General features: G+C 50.4%; 1 pseudogene; it reads right to left on the bottom strand.

Annotated features, from left to right (window-relative positions):
* Positions 1-16,273: 16,273 nt before the first annotated feature.
* LOC142440228 (selenocysteine insertion sequence-binding protein 2 pseudogene) lies at positions 16,274-18,530 on the bottom strand (annotated as a pseudogene).
* Positions 18,531-20,764: the final 2,234 nt, after the last annotated feature.

Genomic DNA, 20,764 nt, shown 5'->3' on the forward strand with positions numbered 1-20,764 from the left:
GAACCACCTGGACTGCACCAAGAGCGCGGCGCGCGGCGGGGAGAGCGCGGCCGCGGGCGTGGGCACGCCCCCCACGCCCCCCCGCGTCTGGCGGCAAAGGGCGCACAAGGGCACAGCCCCGAGGGCCCGCGTCCCGGCCGCCCACTCGCTGTCTGTCTGGGTGACCTTGGATGGGTGGCTGCCTCTGTTTCCTCGTCTGCGAAGACGGGAAAATTATAAGACTCGGGGGCCGTTCCAGGACTCTGGCATCTCGGGGTGTCTGTTCCCCTCTCCAAGCCTCGGATTCGCTGCGGGGGGCGGGGTTGTTATACAAAGAACAAAGGCTCCGGGGGTCTGGAGATCGGGGTTCGTGTGACTTTGGGGTCCATAGTGTCGGTGTCTGCCAAATGGTGATGCTGATGGCTCCTGCAGAAGGACGGGGGAGGACGTGGGTGAAGACATCCCCGCACAACGTCCCCGCCCCCGCCTCTATTCCCAGCGCTAGATGCCACTCCGGATCGGAGCCTGTACTTTATCTCCAGCTCCGGGATGCCCCCAGCCCCGAGTCTCTGGGGTGGGGGGGATGGGGTATTAGGTTGGTCTCGGACCACAATTCCCAGCGTGTCCCACTGTGGTGGCACGTTTTTTTTCCACAGGCCACGCCTCCCAGAGGCAGGTTCGAAAGGGTCCCCGCCTCCCACGGGATGGTCCTGTCATGTGGCGGCTGCATGGAGATAAGTTATGAAATTGAAGACAGACATCGGGAGGTGAAAGAGTTTATCTAGGTCCCTAGAGTTGGTGCCCAGGTGTGACACCCAGAGGATGCCTCCTCGCTGCCTTTCATCCTTCAACACAATTTTTACTTTTCATCAGGATTGTATTGCAGTCGAACAGCTATGTAGGTACACAGTAACATCTTCCTCTTAGAGCCCAGTGAACACACACCCACCCACACACCTCCTGTAGCCAAAACATTGATCAAGATCTAGAACATTTCCAGCACTTCAGAAAGTTCGCTCGTTCTCAGTCACCTACAGACAGAGCTATTGATCTGTCCCCGGGTATCATAAATCTATTTAAGACTTGGTGCACACAGAACCCCACGGTCCCCTGATGTCTGGCCTTGCTCAGCCAGCACATTGCTGTGTGGTTAGTCACCTGTTCTCATGCCCAGTCACCGCCCATCTGCCAGGGGAGGCTTTTGTGTTGCTAGGATACTTCACACACCAAGGCGTGAAGGGGAACGGCCTGGCCACCTGCTTCTGAAAAACTGCCCGTGAAAGGCCTAGGGCTTACCCCCCAGCCCAGTCTAGACCCAGTCACAGCGGGGGGCGCAGGCTCAGGAGTCACCCCAAACCAGGCGCCAACTCACCTGGCAACTCACACCCCACAAGTGTTCCAGTGGATGAATATGTAAACCTTTTAAATCCAATTCCCGGAACAAGTGGCCTCTGAGTTCCAGCTGCCCTGGTCTCTCAGTGGCCCCAGGGGCCAGGCCTCTTCCTAGCGTGGGCTGTGTGCACAATCTCCTCAGGCTTTCCTTTCCTTGCCTGTGGCTTGGCCTGCTCTGCTTTCAGATAGATCCTCGCTGCAGCCCATTGCCTAGTACCCAGGCACAGTGAGCCCTCAGCAGACACGGCAGGTAGCACCCCAGGGAGCCATGTGGCCCCAGACTGCCTTGAGCCTGAGGGCTGAGGCATGAAGTTCCATCTCAGGGCTCTGCTAACTGCAGTGGAGAAAAAAAAAAATGTTATACTTCCCCCTATTATTTCCAGTACAGGAGTTCTGGTGGTGGAGTGGGTTATGTGTTGAGCAGCTAACCACAAGTTCAGCGGTTCAAACCCACCAACAGCTCCTCAGGTGACAGGTGAGGCAATGTGCCCCCATAACAATGTAAAATCTCAGAAACCTAAGGGAGAAAGTCTACCCTGACCTATGAGTTGCAATTGACTTGATAGAAGTGAATGGGTGGGATTACTTTCTGATGTGGAAACTGAGGCTCAGAGAGGGAGAGAGGCTTACTCCAGGTCACACAGTCATTGAAGGACTGAGCAGGAAGATGAACCCTGGTCTGCCTGGCTGCAAACCCTGCCTGTGGTAGAGAGTGATTTGAGGAACCTGGAGGGAAGGCTACCCCAGAGGGGAGAGAGGATGTGGAATCTGGGGTTTCTAGAAGGCATTCCTGGGAAATGAGGGGGAGTAACTCTCAATAAGTCAGGAGCGATAGTGTGGATGCCACCTGAGGGAGTAAGCTCTCCATCATTAGAGGTATGTAAACCATGACATACCAACCACCAGGAAGGGACACTTTGAAGGGAGTTCATGCCCTGACAGGGGTTCGAGAGTCTTGGAGGATAGGGAGAAGTTGATTTTGTGGAGGCTGTGAGACTCTGGCTCCAAAGGGCTGTTCACAGGCTGGCTTTCAGCTGTGAAACAGCACAGTGAAGGGACTTTGCCCTGCAAAGGCATGCGGCACGAAGCATTGGAGATGGCTGGGAAGTTGAGGAGGGATGGAGCACAACCACATACTTTCAGCTCAGGCTCTCCAGGTTACTTTGGGCTCCCTTCGTTGCAGATGAAGAAGTAGGAGCTCAGGAGAAGCAGTGGCCTGCCTGCTGTCAGAGCCCAACAGGGACAAGCTAGGACTTTAAACTTGGTCACTGCTGAGTGCACAGTGGGAACACATAGAAGGCTACCAGTAAACACAGGCAATGAAGGATTTTTTTCCCTGATGCCAAAATTTCAAAAGCACACACATGAGAAAGCCAGTCTATGAAGGATCCCCTCCATAGGGGTGTATGCTCCTTATCTGCTTGTGCACATAGCTCCACCTCTTGCCCTCTAGCAAGTACTTTGCACAATTTTCTAAGTAATCCTTGCAACGCATCTATTAATTATGTTCTGCCATTGTGCCTGTGGTAGTTATATAATCTGGTGTTAATTTAAGAGTAAAGGGGTGGAGTTTAGCCTGTCAATTAGATCACAGTTTGATGACCTCATTTGGAGACGCTAAGAAGATTTAGTTCGCTGGAGGCCAGACTGACACAGACTCTCTCTGCTTCATCTCCCTGCAAAACATTTCTGTTGACAAGCCACATGGAGCTCTGCTGATGGCAGCCAGAGCCTTGGAGCTGGAGGAGCCTCGTGGAGACCCACACCAGCGCTAAGATGCTTCCACTGCCACTGGATCCACTAGACTTTCCACCTACTGACCTGTGATCCTACTGTACTCAGCATCATTACATGTGTTGCATAAGTTTGAAGAGAAATTTATAGACTGGTATCAGACACATGGGCTAATATCGGACATATGGACTTGATCTGGACTGGGCTGGGATATTTTCTTAATATACAGTTACTCTTTTATATAAATCTCTCTTTTATATACATATGAGTGTCTGTGAATTTGTTTCTCTAGTTAACCCAGACGCACACAGTGCCCATTTTACAGATGAGTCCTATCTTGGATGCTTAGACCTTCTCTGAACACACATATACAAGGGGGCAGCTGAATAGGAATTTATTTTCTCACTGTTCACTTGTGGCCACGGAGTCGAGGCTGACTCAGAGCAACCCTTCAGGACAGGGGAGAACTGTCTCTGTGGGTTTCCAAGACTAACTCTTTACGGTGGTAGGGATTTGAACTTCGGACCTGGCAGTTAGCAACCCAATAGATAGCCAATGGGCCACCAGAGCACCTTTCTCATAGTTCAGGAGGCAACAAATCTGATTTCAGGACAAATTCAGCTACTAGTTCCTTTGAATTCTGGGCTTGTCCATTCACCTGTCTCTGCCCTCATCAGATTCTCCTCTATCGATGCTCACTTGTCTTTGAGTTTCTGCTGCTTGTAATGACGTGATTAGGTTTATGACACACCCTGCCCTGGCAGGATATCATCAACATAAGAAAGACAGCCCTATTCCCAAATGGAAAGGCATATATTAGTACAAGGAGCCCAACCCATATTTTGCTGGAACACAATTCAACCCATCACAAGGACATCGAGATTTAAGGAAATCAAGTCCCTGGTCTGAGCCTTTCAGGTGCTATATGTTCAGGTAGGAATTGGAATCCTAATTCCAGGTGGTCCAAGTCTACATCCTGGGCTCTTTGCCACATTTTCTGCTTGGTCATGCTCTCCCTGAAGTTGACCCTGACCCCTAGGCCTAGATGACTCAAACCTGGACTATCCCAGCCCATTGGACATTCCCTGAGTTGGGCATTGGTCATTCCCTTAGTTGGGCAGCACACCATCAGACCACACCTAACTCATCCACATTCTGGCCAAAGGTCTGGGCAGATGGGGACATGCCCTCCAATGCCCCTAGTCATGGGAGCAGGGAGGGAGAGGGGGGGTGTGGTCTGGGCAGAGCTGGAGCCTTGAGTGCCACTTCCTTTGAAAGGAATCCGACCTCGGTAGCTGGGAGTCAGGGGCACCAATGGTTACTCAACATGAACTAATGTCCCGAATCCGTCCCTTCTTAGTAGTGATTTGACCTGCCCAGATTTCTATTTCCCTATCTGTAATAGGGGGGGATACCAGTTCAGGAGTAATTGGGAGGGTTTAATGAGATAGTATTGGGATAACTATTAGTAATAGTAACCCAGTCACCATCAATACCACCACCACAAAAACTCACATTGATTGAGACCTTACTCCAAGCATGGTGCTTAAGACTTCAAAGATAGGTACCATATAGGTGGTCGTTGTGTGCTGTCAGATTGATTCTGACCCAGCAGCCATATGGGACAGAGTAGAAGTTCCCCCATGGGGTTTCGAAGGCAGTAACCCTTATTGGAACAGATCGCCAGGTCTTTGTTCCCTACAGAGCCACTCATGGGTCCAAACCACCAACCTTTCCCCTTACAGACAAGGCTTAACTTCTATACCTCCAGCAGTCCTTAAGCACAAACCAAACCTACTGCCATTGAGTTGATTCCGACTCATAGCAACCCTACAAGGCGAGGGCTAGAGCAGAGCTGCTCCGTAGGGACTTTGGAGACCGCGGCTCTTCATGGGGGCAGGCAGCCTCATCTTCCTGCTGATGGAGTTGAACAGCCACCTTTGTGGTTAGCAGTCTAATGCTTAACCCACTGTGCCACGAGGCCTCCTTTCTACAATTCCCAGACAAAGAGACTGAGGCTTGTCAAGAGGGAGGGAGTGGTGTGTTAGTCCAGGTAGACTAGAGAAACAAATTCACAGACATACATATGTGGATAAGAAAGAGCTTTATATACAAGAGCAATTGAATATTGAGAAAATGTCCCAGCCCAGTCCAGATCAAGTCCATAAAGCTGACATTAGCCCATACATCCAATACCATTCTATAAATCCTCTTCTGACTCACGAAACACATGCAATGACGCCGAATGAAGAAGATCATAAGACAGTGGATGGGAAGTCTTGTGGGTTCAGTGGCACTGTAAGCAAGCATCTCAGCACTGGCAGAGGGCTCCACGTAGCTTCTCTGGCTCCAGAGCCCTGCTTGCATCAGGGTAGGTCCATGTGGCTTCTCTTCAGAGATGTCTCGAAGGGAGTCAGCCTTGTCAGTAGAGAGTCTCCAAGGGAGTGAGTAGTGCGAGAGAAGTGTCTCCCTCCTCCAAGGAGGAAATACAGGAGTTCCCAGAATTCTTAGGCCCACACAGAGGCCTCATTGGTTATATCTTGATTGACATGCCAGACCCCACCCCTTCCCTCTATTTCTCTCAAATTGACACCAGGTTATGTTACTACTCCAAGTGGTGAGAGGAGAAACCAGGAAATGCCTCGTGGTGCTCATTTGCGCCACATGATTAACATGGCCGACGTCACTGAGTTCGGCATGTCATAGAGGCAGCTGCGGCATGTGTTCTGCTACACAGCTATTGAGCACGACCTTAAATAAGAAAGGAAGCAACGGAGGCTTTGAGAGATTATGCGACTTGCCCTGCCCCATCTTGTCACCACTCCATCTCAGCAGACACGTCAGGGCCGTCCAGCCTCTCACAGCACGTTCGCCTAGGAGTGAGTGACTCAGGAAGAAATGCCTCTCAGGTGGCCGATCCTGGCGTCCTCTTGTGCCACAGCTCCCCGAGCCGGGCCGCACAGGTGTTAAGTGGATGGATGCTGGACTTAGTGGATCCTGTTCTTGTTGCTTTGCCTGCTGGGAAGCTCAGAAAGTGATTCACGGGCAACCTCTGGTGTTTACCCATAACTCAGTGCAGACTTTCGGGGGGCTGTCTTCAGGCTCCTAGGTCCCTTGCTTTCCTCTTTAGCTTTTGAAGCGAGCTGTAGCGTACACATTGTGACCATCTGTTTCGGTGGGAACAATGGTGAAGGAGGTGCAGGGCCAGGCCCTGGTTTGCTCTGTCGCCCACGGGGCCGAGAGGGAGCTGCACAGACTCCGTGGCCCCCACACCAACAATGTGTCTCCCATTGGGGCACGAGGGAAGTGAGCATGTCACTTCAAGTGCCTGGCATGTGTTACTGGTGTTAGTTGTTGGTGTGACGTGCCATTGCTGGGGTTCTGACCCACAGTGACCCAATGCGCACCAGAACAAAACCCCGCCCCGTCCGGCACCAGCTTCCCATGCTCGAGCCCATGGTGGCAGCCACTGTGTCCATCTCCATGAGGGCCTGCCCCTGCCTCTGCTGCCCCTCCACTGCACCAACATGATGTCCTTCTCTAGAGACTGGTCTCCCCTGACAACATGTCCAAAGTATGTCAGACAAAGGAAATCTCTGCATTCTCGCTTCTAAGGAGCATTCTGGCCGTACTTCTTCCAAGACAGCCGGGCACGTAGAACTTTCCATATGGTGCTCCAGTCAAGGCCCCATGAAGTGAGGGCCACTAGTGGGGATGACAAGACAATGAATCTGCATCTTGAGAAAGCAATGGGTCCGAAGCCCTGGAAGCCCAGGGGAGTGGTGGGGTCATGCTGTGTGCAGAAACAGCACCTCAATGAGCTCATTAAAAAATCCTGAAAAAGACAGAGAGAACAACATTTACTAGTGGCGACCAGTGGCAGGAGGGACGAGGAAAGCGGGGGAGATGAACAGTGATAGAAACATCACACTGATTGAGGAAGGCAGTGTTTCCCAAAGATCATGATCCCACCCCCTGGGGACTCTGGAATCATCCAAAGGGGCTTTATTGTGGATTACAGGCTGTTGTACAAACACATTTTTAATCGCCAAGGGGGTTACTGAGTGATTTTTTCCTGAAAAGGGGGAGGTAGGCCAAATACGTTTGGGAACCTAAGGATTAAGGGTAGGGTTGCATAGCCGAGTTTTAGAATTGCTGTCGGTGAGTTGAATATAGATGACAAGTTGAATTGGCCAGCCTGTGTGGTAGACGGAATACCAACAACTGAACACAGAGTGACTGCTGAGGGTGCCGACATACAACTAAGTGTCTCATGGAGTTTGGTTTCTTGTTTTGGTGGCTTAGAGTCCTAATTTAATGAGACAGCCCACTTAACTTATCTAATGACATGCTTAATATTTCAGCTTTATTGTCTAGTTCATGACATAGTGTCTGGGGTCTTAAAAACTTGCTAGCAAACATTCCAACTACAACAATTGGTCCCTATTCACCAGGAACAGCAGAGGTGAAAATTCTGTGCTAAGTTGGTTTTCAAGCTTTCTAATATACTTTAAGGAGCTCTGATCCAGTGGCACTGTGGGTTGAATGTTAGGCTGCTAACCAATAGGTTGGAGGTTCAAACCCACCAGCTATATTTTATGAGAACTCTGATGAATCAGTTTGCTCCCAAAAGATTTACACCCTGGGAAACCCTTGGGGACAATTCTACTCTGTCCCATATGATTGCTATGAATCAGAATCAACTAAATAGCAGTGGATTTTTATTTCAAATGTAGTTGATTATCTTTTTCTCTTTTATTGGTCACATCTGTTCTCCTTGAATTTTTTGTTCATGTCTATTATCCCTCCCATTTTGGGGGGTAACTATTTCACTTTTTCTTAGTGTTTTGTAGCAACTCTTTATATATAATGAGTTAATATAATATATTATATTAACTTTTTTAAAAGATCATTTTACTGGGGCTCTTACAGCTCTTATAACAATCTATACCTCGCAGAGGAATTGACTTCAGAGGACAGCACTGAAGCTACAGCTCAGGGAGAGGGACATGTCTGATCAGAGCACACTGGAGCAAATGAAGGGGGAGGAAGAGAGAGTGGAGCACATCCTGGCCCGCCAAGCCTTGAGGATGATATTCCTGCTCAGAGCAGCCAATGCACGGAGAGAACCATAGGGCTGGTCCCACTAAGAAACACGATGTCCCTCACTGACCCATATCACAACCGGGGACAACACTGGAGACACAGTGCAGGAATTATGCCCGTTCTGACCCCACCACATCGAGGCGAAACACTAAGGGCGTGCAACAGAACAGTAAGGGGAGCAGCGCAACAATGTCCCCAGGAAATACCAAAAATAGACTTTGGGGCCAGAATGTGCCACCCCATCAGACTTAACCAGAAAACACTCCTAAAGGTCAACAAACAGACCTTGAACTATTTACAGCCTTTTCTTTTTTTGTCATTGTTTTTTTTGTTGTTGTTGCTGTTGTTTTCTTTTGTTGCTTTGTCTTGTTTTTTTGTGGATATTATTATCTCTGCAGGTCTATCTAGATAAGATAAGCAGTGTGATAGTTAAGGTTTATTGTGCCAACCTGGCCGATAAACACATGTGGGATTAATTGAAGAGCAGAGAGATAAAATGACTCGGTGAGCCTTGCCTTTCAAATTCTCTTGTCTCTTGATGGTCGGACCAGTGTGCGACTGCCTTAGCTAGTTCTCTGCCTCAGCTGGCAAGGCTCAGTTCCTGCAAGACCTCCCTGAGGAGAAGCCACATGGACCTACCCTGATGCAGCCTGGGTGCTGGAGCAGCCTCGTGGAGACCCCTGCCAGCTCTGAGATGCTTACACCTCCACTGGATTCAAAGACTTTCTACCTACTGGCCTGTGATCCTTCTGCATTCGGCGCTATTGTGCGTGTTTTGTGAGTTTGAGGAGGACTTTGTAGATCAGTATCAGACATATGGGCTAAGTTGGACTTAAGGGCTTGGACTGGACGGGGTTGGGATGCTTTCTTAATGTACACTTACCTTTTGTAAAGAACTCTTTTTTATATACATATGAGTTTCTGTGGATTTGTTTTCCTAGTCTACTCAGACTAACACAGGCGGGATAAACAATCTAGAGGAGAAAACACAAGACATGTGGGACATGGGAGAGGGGGAGGCAGGGGGAAAGGAAGTGGTATTAACAAACCCAGGGATAAGCAACAACAAGTGATCTAAAATCAATGGTTAGGAGGGTGTAAGAGGTCTGGTAGGGCTTGATCAAGGGTAATGTAGCTGAGAGGAATTACTGAAACCCAAATGAAAGCTGAGCATGATAGTGGAACAAGAGGAAAGTAAAAGGAAACAGAGGGAAGAATTAGGAGGCAAAGGGCATTTATAGAGGTCTAAATACAGGCATGTCCATATGTAAATATAATTATATATGGTGATGGGGAACTACATCTACATGCATATATCTATAGGTTTAGTATTAAGGTAGCAGATGGACATTGGGTCTCCACTCAAGTTCTCCCTCAACGCAAGAACACTTTGTTATATTAACCTGGCATTCTGTGATGCTTATCGTCCCTACACGATCACTGAAGACAAAGCAGGTGCATAAGAAAATGTGGTGAAGAAAACTGATCGTGCCCAGCTATCAAAAGATATTGCATCTGGGGTATTAAAGGCTTGAAGGTAAACAAGCAGCTCAGAAGCAACAAAGCCCACATGGAAAAAGCACACCAGCCTGTGTGATCATGAGGTGTCGATGGGATCAGGTATCAGGCATCAAAGAACAAAGAATAATATCATTGTGAATGAGGGGGAGTGCAGAGGGAGACCCAAAGCCCATCTGTAGGCAACTGGACATCCCTTTATAGAAGGGTCGCAGGGAGGAGACGAGCCAGTCAGGGTGCAATATAGCAACAATGAAACATACAACTTTCCTCCAGTTCTTTAATACTTCATCCCCTAACTATCGTGATCCCAATTCTACCTAACAAATCTGGCTAGACCAGAGCATGTACAAGGGTACAGATACGAGCTGGACACACAGGCAATCCAGGACAGATAAATCCCTCAGGACCAATATCGAGAGTAGTAACACCAGCAGGGGAAGGGGAATGTGTGGGGAGAAAGTGGGAACTGATCACAATGATCTACCTGTAACCCCCTCCCTGGGGGATGGACAACAGAAAAGTGGGTGAAGGGAGACATCAGTCACTTTAAGACATGAAAAAACAATAATTTATAAATTATCAAGGGTTCATGAGGGAGGAAGGGTGAGAGAGGGAGGGGGAACATGAGGAGCTGATATCAAGGAAGGACTCAAGTAGAAAGCAAATATTTTGAGAATGATGAGGGCAACAAATGTACAAATGTGCTTGACACAATGGATGTATGTATAGAATGTGATAAGAGTTGTACAAGCCCCAATAAAATGCTTAAAATTTTTTTTCTCCAAATCAAAAGTCTAGCCTTTGATTTTCTTTAGATGCCTTTTTGTTACAGAAAGTTTTGTTTTTAATTATGAATTAGGTGAAGGTTTACAGGCTAGATGATCAATTTTACATTCAACAATTCAAATATACTTTGTTCCGCCTTATTGATTATCATTCTACCATATAAAGTCACTTATTCCAATTCCTCCTTGTGTTTCCTGTTTTCTTTCCTCCTTTCCCTAATCCTTCTGAACTTTGTCCTCGGTGAATGCTGCCCTTTGGATCTCAAATGCTTGGTCATTCCGACGTGTGCTCCCCTCTGGGGTGATTGCTCATCTTACATCACTGTCTACTGTTTGGTGGGAAGCTAAGCCGAGGTGGGGGCTCAGTTCCACACCTTAGGGTGACCAAGGGCCACGGTTAGTCTTGGGGGTGCTTTCCAATGAGTAAACCTGATCCCTTTTTTCTCTTTTATTTATTTATTTAAATCATTTTATTGGGAGCGCTTACAGATATGACATTCCATAGTTCAATCATATCTAGCAGTGTTGTACCATTGCGACCACAATCCGTTTCAAAACATTGTCTTTCTTCTTGAACTCCTTGATATCAGCTCTCCTTGATCCCCTACTTCCCCCCACTCCCTATGCCCCAGGACCCGTATTTATTTATTTATTTATTTATCTATCTATCTATTTATTTATTGCCATATCTTACACATCCAATATATCCATCCACATACGATTCTATTTGGTAAGCTGGATCTGGTTATTATGATGTGGAACTTTGATCCTTGTTCGCACTCGATCCAGGACCTTCTAAGGCGACACCTTCCCAGGCAGTTGGCAGTGATAGCCAGGCACCATCTGCTTCTTCTGACCCCAGGCCGAGGACACTGATGTTTCTGTGCTCCATTAGTCCTCAGGGATCTCATGTTTATGCTGTGAAATAGATGGTATTCTTGTCTCAAGTTACAAATGCACCTGCCTGATATCATATCGCAGAGATGCTCAAGGACTCACGGGGCTTCATTGCTGGCCCATGGTCACGTTCCAACTCCAGTCTCTCTCGCCTCAACTGCCGGTGACTCTTCCATGCTTCAGGGTGATTATGGCCAGGCAGAAATGAACTCAGCCAGGTCCAGCAGAGAAGGCAGTGCATTCGTTCAATGACTGGGGATGGACGACTTTAGACATGGCTACGTCCAGAAGCCCAAACCTTGAGGAATATGTTTCCATCTGTTACCCCTGCTTGAGTCAGTTTTAGGTGATTTCTCAGTCGGATTTTATGATCTTCGTGGTAACACAGGCAGTGGAGCCCCTTGACAAGCTCAGCAGGGAAGAATCCCATGTTTGCCCGCACGGTTCCAACAGCCTTTATTGGAGCGCCATTGGGGTTTTATTGGCCTAACTTTGAAGCAATCCCTCTAGTCGAGAGGAAGCTCTGGGCTGACTGGGCGACCTTGGTGACAAGCCCAGGACAGAGTGTGGGCAGGGGGTGGTGGGGCGGTTCTCCACCGGAAAGGGGTGTAGTTAGCAGAGGAGTGGGAGTAGCTGGAACAGTAGGTACCCAGGTCAGAGTGGGGTGGGGGCAGGAGGACTGGCAAGGAAGTGGAGGAGGGCCCTGGCCTGGGGAGAGGTGAGGTGAGCTGAGGTCGGGCACTCCCCTGCTTCCCACATGAGGTTCCGTCTCCTCTCAGGGGACCATTATTATGGCTCCAAACCCTCACAGGTGATGGGGGATTCGGGAGAACGTGCTGTAAAGCAGACAGTAGGTGCTTAATAGATACTGGTGCATGCTCCTCTTGGGGAGCACAAGCACACCCTCCCCTAGGACTTCCCTGGAGCTTGGGTGGAGGTGGGATGGAGAGGAGGAAGAACACATTTGCAATTTGTGGTCTCTTTGGGCTGGGCTGCCTTCTCTGGGTGTTTGTCCTGGGCTGGGTGTCTCTCTGTCCACCTTCATAGGGCACCACAGTCCAGACACAGGCAGCAAGGGGCGGGGCAGCGTGGGGCGCTGACTTGCAGGCTACTCGGTGAAGAGGAGGCAACTGGAGGTCCGTGGTCTTGCCCCAGGACTCTCTTTCTCCTGAGAAGCAGGGGAATGGTGCAGCGGTGGGGGGAAGCAGCCTCGGCCCCTGCAAAGAAAGCACCGAGGCCTTATTGGAAGCCAACGTGGGGTTGATGGAGGCCCTGGCGGAGGGCAGGGGCCCTTGAAACCTCATCACAGGGAAGATCAGCAGCAATGGGCACACATCGGAGTAGCGGAGTAGCGTCCTTATAAAAGAGAAGAGACAAAGAGAAGCAGAGACTGGAGGGATGCTCCCATAAGCCAAGGGATGCTGGAGCCCGCAGGGAGCTAGCCGAGACAAGGAATAATCTTTGCCTAGGACCTTCGGAAAGAGTACGGCTTTCCCAACACTCTGAACCCAGACTTCTGCTCACCAGAACTGTGAGACAACACCTTTCTGGTGTTTTAGGCCACCACCTGTGGACCGCTGTGAGGACAGCCTCGCTGTCCAACTGTTAGTGATACATGGCTTTCCCTTTCCCGACTGAATGCACCTTCTCCCATGGATTCCCCACGCATGGCTGCCCGGGCTGGGGCAGTGGTGTAGGCTCACTGGGACCCCTTGCCTGGGCCCGCCCTCTTGTCTCCTGGCCAGGTGTGACCCAGTCTCTACGAAGTGGGCTAGCCCAGAGGTGTGGTCTGTGGCACGGTTAATGATTGCCCAGGGGAGGCGGAGATGGTGCCAAAGTCTGCCGGCAGTTCTATTGCTGCGAGGGCCAGTTGGTGCCCACCTGCGCCCGCCACCCGGCGGTCCCTTCCGGTGCTCAGGTAGGGACCACACAGGTAAAGGGGTGGGACTGGTGTAGGGCCTCCTGGCTGAGGTAGTGTGGCTCTGTGGGGGCCAAGATGAGCTCTGGTTTCTTTAACAGTCTTCTTGCACCTGGGTGGAGAGAGCGGGCCCCAGCTGGCGCTGGGATGGACAGGTCTGAGGAACTGCCAGGCTGAATGGTGGGCCTCGGTTGGTGCCCTTGGCGACACGGGATAGGAAGACCTGCCACCATGTGGGGTTCCAATGACCCCTCTCCTTTACTTCCGTGGGTGATTTGGACCCACTACGGATTCTTCGGAGTCCCTGGGTGGCACAAATGGTCAATGAGTCCAGCTGCTAACCTCCAGCTGGAGGTTGGAGTCTGTTTAGAGGTACCTCGGAAGAAAGATCTGGTGAACTGCTCCCGGAAAACTAGTCCTTGAAAACAGTTCTCCTTGGATACACGGGACAACCTGTGAGTGCCAGTGGAGGGATCTTCACAGGAGCGGAAAGAGGTGGGAGTCACCTTCCCTTGGCCTCTTTCTAGGAAGGGGGATGAGGACAGGGTGACTGAACTTGAGGAGAAAGCGTCAGGCCTCTCTGACTCTCCCTACTGGGACTCAGATCCCGCTCTGTCCTGGCTCAATGTCCTTGATGTCCTCATGTGTCACATGGGGACGATAACAGGCAAGGGTGAACTGGGGAGCCCTGAGCCATGGGCCCGGGGACACGCTCCACTCCAGGGCCACCTTGACCAGGGCTGGGAAGTGCCAGCCAGGATTAAGGCCAGGCCTGACCCTGTTCTGACAGCTTCCTGACACATGTTCTCAGCTGTGAGGGGGGCTGGCTGTGCTGGAACTGGGTCCTGGTGGAAACTGGTCCCTAGGTGTGGGCTCTGAAGTCTTATCCTGGACACTGAGGTCCAGAGAAGGGAAAGGGAACCAGACAGAAAGTCAATGAACAGCTGGAACCAGAAGCCAGCGCTGTTGGACTCTATGACACGTCTTCTGGACGGAGCAGCTTGGGGACAGGCACTTGGGGCTCTCCCTGGCTCCCTGGCCGGGCTCTGTCTGCCCAGTGTGTCCCTAATGTGGAGCCAGACCTAGCCTTGTCATGAAATAACCACTCCTGCCAGGAGGAAGCAGACTCCAGGCAGATGAGGAAGCAGAAGTGAAAGTGGGTGCTCAACTGGGGTGGGGGCTGTGGTGAATGAGCACCCCCCTGGGGTCTGCAGGAGAGAGGGGGCAGGAGAGAGAGGGCAGGCCTGGGGTCTCCACTCCCTTGATTTGAATTCTGAGAAGCGGTCTGGGAGCCATAAATTATTCAGAGCAGTGGCGGTGGTGAGGGGGAGCAGGCACTTCCTGTGCCAGGGAGGCGGAGGCCAGGCGGGCAGGTGGGGTGGGGGTGGAGGGGTGGGGTGGGTCTAGTGAGGGGCTGGCTGTGGCCTTCCAAATCAGAGAGGGTTCCCAGGGCTCTGCGAGTCTCAGGCAGGAGGGCAAGGCATGGGGACTAAGAAGCCACTTCGATTCACCTCTGTGTCTTTGGGTTTTTTTGTTTTAACATTTTATTGGGAGCTCTTACAGATATTGTTACAATCCATAGTTCGTTCCATTAGATCAGGTGTAGTTGTACAATTGTTGCCATCATCATTCACAAGCCATGTTCTTTTTTGTTGAACTCCTGATATCAGTTGCCTTTCATCCCCTCCCCCGAACCCTTCATACACACACACACACACACACACACACACACACACACACACGCATATTTGCCAGACTTACATCATCCAATGAATCCATTCACCTAAATTTCGGGTGTTTCTTTCCCCTCGAACGGGGTTATACAGGCATCGTTGCTATCAGTTCTCCCTGCTCCCCTCCTCCTCCTGTCTTTCCGTACCCTCTGGGAATCATTACTCCCATTTCTGTTTGTTTCTGAGGGGTTTATTTATCTTGGGCTCCGTGCATTGAAAGATCTTAATAGTACCAATGTACACAGGCAGGTGTAGCGAGATTAGTGAGGTAAAACTGCGGCCATAAGAGCGGGAGGAGGGGTGTTTAAAGACGAGGACAGTGACACATTTCACCATCACTCTCCTGCTCTCTGGATGGAGCTGTGGCCTTTTTAACGCCACCCTCCAACACACCCACAGTCAACAATTTTTTTTAAAGTAATCACTATTTATTAAAAATAAGTTAGCCTTCTTACTTATAGGGAAAATAAGAAAGTAAATTTCTTCCCTTTGGGCTCAAAGAATTCAGAATGTGTTCATGTAAAATATGAAAGTTTTTAAGATGATCAAAACTGAAATGTCAAAACATCAATAAGCATTTTTTTTTAAATTAAGACTAAATAGTTACAGATTAGAAAATGTTTTTTTCCCCTCGGTGACTCATTTTAGCAAATTTGTCATCTTTAAATGTGAAAACATACATCCCCTGAGAAACACACTTCACCATGCCCCTCTTTGCTCGAATGTTGGATTAGCATCACTCACAGAGGACTTCACACTCGTTTCCTGTAAAGCAGTGAGCGCTTCCTGGGAGGTGGGGACAAAGTTGCATTAGGAATGCCACCTTCTTCTACTTCCTGCCAATTAAAATCGTCCTTCTCCACCTGGCACGCAGGAACAACAATACCGGGCTCCTGCAGACAGGTGTAATCAATAATTTACCTGTTTAATTGTTCGGTAATAATAAGAGGAGGTCCTTTAGCAACCTAAGTGTCGTGTTTTCTGCAGTATTCTGCAAATCCAGTGTGGTCAGAAACCCAGAGCTGCATCACAGTACGGTGGCCCCCAAGCCATGTCTTTCTCTCTGCCTGGTTTGCATATTGAATGGTTGAATCCAATACAGTAGGTCAACGAAGAACTGAGAATAAGACAAAGTCTTTTCTAACCCACCCCTTTACCCAAAATAAGGATATGCATGCGCACACGGGGACACACACACAGCTCTTTTCTTATAATTTCAAATTCATCACTTGAGAAGTTGAAGCCGCTAACGTTTCTTCTAGTTCCCGGGCCCATCCTTACACGCTTCCAAATGTTTTCTCCAGATGTCAATGTAATGTGGTTCTTCTTGCTCACTGCGGTTTGGGTGTGCATCCTCCAGAGTCCCCTGATCTCTGAGTGGGTGGGCTGGGTGACCTGTAAGGACCAGGCTCTTCAGCCAGCTCTTGGCATATGCTTTCTAGCGTGGTCTTGAACTCCTGACGGGCCACCATTATCAGCTCAACCATCTTGTGGAACTGGTCCTGGGCTCCATTGTAGCTGAATATCCCGACCACACTAACAGGAACGGCTTTGTTTCCACTGCGTCCCAGAGCTGTGCGGTGGAGAGCACACACCAGTGGAATGTTCTGCTCACAGGCATAATCAATAATGGTATGCAAAGTGTCATCCAACCCACCTTTGGATTGTATCTTCTCACAGTTGGGAGAAATAATGACCCGTTTCAACTTTTTGAGCTTCAGGTGTTTGAGAACTTCTCTCAGCCCCAAGACGGGTCGGCGTTTGGTCTTAGCCTTGACTGGATCTTTCTGATACATACGGTCTTGGAAAGGTACCAGTTCTTTTAGAAGATCCACAACACAAGCATAAGCTTCCTTACTAAGCATCTGGTTGCAGTAATCCCTGACCCTCCGGCTGTGAACCTTCGGGAAGCTGGTTGAGTTGAGACGAAGATGGCTGGTTTCTGAGTCGCTCTGGAGCTCAGGTGTGAATGGTTCCTCTGACCTTCTTTCTTCTACAGTAGTGGAGGAGAGCGATTCTTCCATTTCCCCTGAAAGGTCATCCTGCTGGAAGGACTGGTCAGCACCACTGCTGTCAACATCTTGCATGTCAGTTGCAACATTTTCTTGGAGACGCTGCTGCTTTTTCTCCTGCCGTTCCTTCAAACTAATCATCTTCCACGACGTTGGTTTCTTGGCCTTAGGAGCCTCTGGCTGCTTCCCTTTCTTCCTCGGCGGGGCACTGGAGTCTAGGGGGCTGAGATTCTGCACCTGCTGCAAGTGGTGGCTCTTCGTCCCCGAGGTGGCTTTTTTGGAAAGAACCGGCACAGCACCAACCGAGACCACCCCAGGTTTGGAAGACTGCTGGGCATTCTGGGAGTGCTGCTTGTTCTCCCATGCTGCGAGCATTCTGCCCAAATCCAGCTGAACTGGCATTTCACTCTTCGTTCCACTGTTCTTAAAATCCTTCTGCTGCTGCTGTTTGGATCGGCATTTGTTGCCTCTGCCCCGTTTCCTCCTTCAGCAGCAATGGCCCGATTGGGGAACGCGTGAGCATCGTCAGTCCTCGGTGGCTCTTGAATGGTTAGAGCTTCATATTTTGATTTAGATTTTTCTTTCTTTTTCTTACTCTCTCTTGAAACTCCATTTGGTTCAAGGTTGTCACTTTGTAAATCTTTGGAGACTGTAGGATCTGCTGCTGAAGCAGCTGTCTTTAGGCTCTTTGTGGCAGTGACGTCGTTAGTGGCTGCTGACAGTTCTGTAGACAGTGTCTGCCGCACAGCATAGCCCATTGGCGTCCAAGGCAACGCTCTTGTGTAGGAAGGTGAGCTGTCAGCATCATCATCAGCGACTGAGTGAGTTGCATTTCCATTTTTGACCACTCTTTCCCCCTCTGATAGCCCTGCAAGCTGTTGTACTTCTCTCAGGAGAGATGCTGGTTGTAGCAGAGTGCAAAGGGCTCCATTTGGGTTGTTTTGGCATCTCTGCTACACCATTGTTCTCCGGACCTTGCAGTTCAGGAAAATCCACCCTGGTAAATTCAAACTCAAGCGTGGGGGTAGAACCATTCTTCTCTATTATTCTGGATTTCCTGCGTGTTCGTTTATTACGCTAGACGTCTGATGTAAAGCTATTTTCTTCATGACTGTGTGTATGGTGGGAGTCTTTAGCTGGTTTGATACCGGCTCTTCTGCTGGCAAACTTGGGCTCATCATATGTCTTTTTCTCAAGCAGACCTTTGATTTCTTGAAGGGAGGACAATTTTGGGCACAACTGGGTTGATTGTAGTCATACCGGGAGGCAGGCACTGAACAAACATTTGGTGTAGATTCAAGGGTATCAGGAGAATAGGTATACGGATCAATAGTTATATCAGAAGAAGACACTGAGGTGGAAATGTTGAAGTTCCAAAGGCCATCTCTTCTGTATATATTTTCTGCCTCGTGGGAGCTCCGACGCCATGGTGGGCGGCTCTGAGGAGGCCCATCCGCGAGAAGCCAGGTGCAGCCACTACGGCTGGTGGGACAAAATACTTCGCCGCTTTTTAAGACAAGGGAAGAGACTGGGAGTGGGTGGGACTTGGGCGAAGGAAAGCCGTCCTTCCTAGATTGTAGATGTGTCATCATGGCGGGCCACATGGCGGGCCACTTGAAGAGGCCATCACGTCTGGTCAAGTCACCCAATGATGGAAGGAGAGTCTCCATGAGGCGGATGGACGGGCACAGTGGCCTCGAACCACCTGCAGATGGAGCAGGACACGCTGTTCTGTGCAATCGGAGATGACTCCACAGCAACTACCCCTGGCAGATTGTCCCTGGACCCTGGCTTGACAGTGAATAGGGGGCTGAAATAAGATGGGCCCCACTTCACACACACCCTTCTCTCCAACCCCCACCTCCCCCCATGGCCCAAGGCCCAGGGAGAAAGGGTGCCTGGCATAACATCCACAAGAGCCAGGGAGGCTGGCAGACACCTGGGAAGAGGGCTGGCCTGGACATCATCAGGTCCCCTCCCCAGCCCAGGACATCCTTCTCTTTTAATTGGTAAAGAAAATAGGACCAGCACCGCCCTGGGCTGTGGGGAACAGAGCTTAAGGGGCCCCGAGAAGAGGAAACTGACTGCCGGACCACTGCCCCTCACAGGTGTGCTCTTCTGGGATGGACAGCATTTGCACCTGATGAAGGCTGGAAAGGCCTTTGGGATCCGAGGCCTCTGCAAATGAACAGAGCAAGGACAATGGAGGATGTGGCCTGAGAATAGGGCGTGCTGACTCTTAGCTGGAGCCTGGTGGCATAGTGGGTACCCACTGGGTTGCCATCCGCGTGCTCAGCAGTTTGGAACCACCAGCCGCATGGGAGAAAGACCGGGCTTTCTACTCCCGTGAACAGCTAGTCTCAGAAACCCGCCAGGAGGTCGCTTCAATGGCAGTGAGTTTGTTTTTGGGGGACTCATAGCTTCCCCGCAGGACAGGGAAGAACTGCCCTGTGGGGTTCTTTGCCGCCATCTATGCAGAAGCAGATACCACCGCTCTCTCCTGTGGCGAGCTGGTGCGTTCAGACTGCTGCGCCACCAGTAGTACTCCCTGAGCCACAGGAAGAGGAGGAGAAAGACTTGTGGGGAAGAGTGAAGGGCTGGGAGCCATGAGGAGGCTTGAGCTGGACAGTGGCTGGGCCCAAGGATGCCGGAAGGCTCCCCGGCAGCTCCATCCTTGCGCCTCCCCCAAGGCACACAGGCTCCAGACATATTTCTCAAGTGCCTGACTGCTGAGGCGACACTTCTGAACGGTAGGACTTTGACCTCATCAGGATGGCATGAGTGTGGTATGCAAAATGTGTCTGTGGCCAGAGGAGTCAGGAGAGTGTGAAACGCATGGAGGCTGTGAGGAAGGGAGGTGGGGCAGGATGCAGCAAGAGAGAGGGCTGGTTGGGCAATCCCACCTCCACCCCTGGCAGGCTTTGGGGCTGTGGGGCAGGCGCCCTGACCCACCTGAGCCTTGGTGTCCGTGTGTGTGAGCGGCGGGGAGGTGGAGCACTGGAGGAAGGATGATAGAAGTTCCCCCGGAGTTTCAGCAGCTCCCTAGTGGTCTCAGGACAAGCAGAATGGACAAGACTTCGCGTGTGCCTTACGGGTATGCAAACGAACACGCCATGCCTGGTTGTGCTAAGGAAGGTCCTTGAAGCCCCTTGGGAGAGGGAGTATTGGGAGAAACTCAGCTGAGTCATGAGTGTGCTGAGTGTAGGCAGAACCTGGAGCAAAATCTCATGACTCATGTACTGCAGCACCTCCTTTCCCCTCTTGGACCCTGGTTCACCGGGGACTCAAAGGGCCAGTCACAGCCAGAGGCCTAGCCCTGTGCCTCCCTTATGCCTCAGGCGCTGGGTGGAAGGGTCTCAGTGCAGGACACTCCTGCCTTCTGTACTGGACTTTGAAGTGGCAGCCAGTGCACCTTGTCTACCTTGCTGGCATCCCGTCAATGATGAAATTGTCCTGTGGCTGCTGAGTCACCAGCAAGAGGGACTACGAGGGAACCAATGTTAGTGTCCTTGGTGTGTCCTCACACAATGGACATCAACGGTTCCACACCATCACTCCTGCAGGCCTCCTCCTCCCCCTCACCGTCCTTGTCGATTCCGCCCCCACTGCTGTACCCATCCCTACCCTCACCCTCACCCTCATCACCAACTTAACCCCCACCTCCCCGTTCATCTCCACCTTCATCAT

This window comes from Tenrec ecaudatus, chromosome 2 (genome assembly GCF_050624435.1).
Source record: "Tenrec ecaudatus isolate mTenEca1 chromosome 2, mTenEca1.hap1, whole genome shotgun sequence".
NCBI classification, from domain to species: domain Eukaryota; kingdom Metazoa; phylum Chordata; class Mammalia; order Afrosoricida; family Tenrecidae; genus Tenrec; species Tenrec ecaudatus.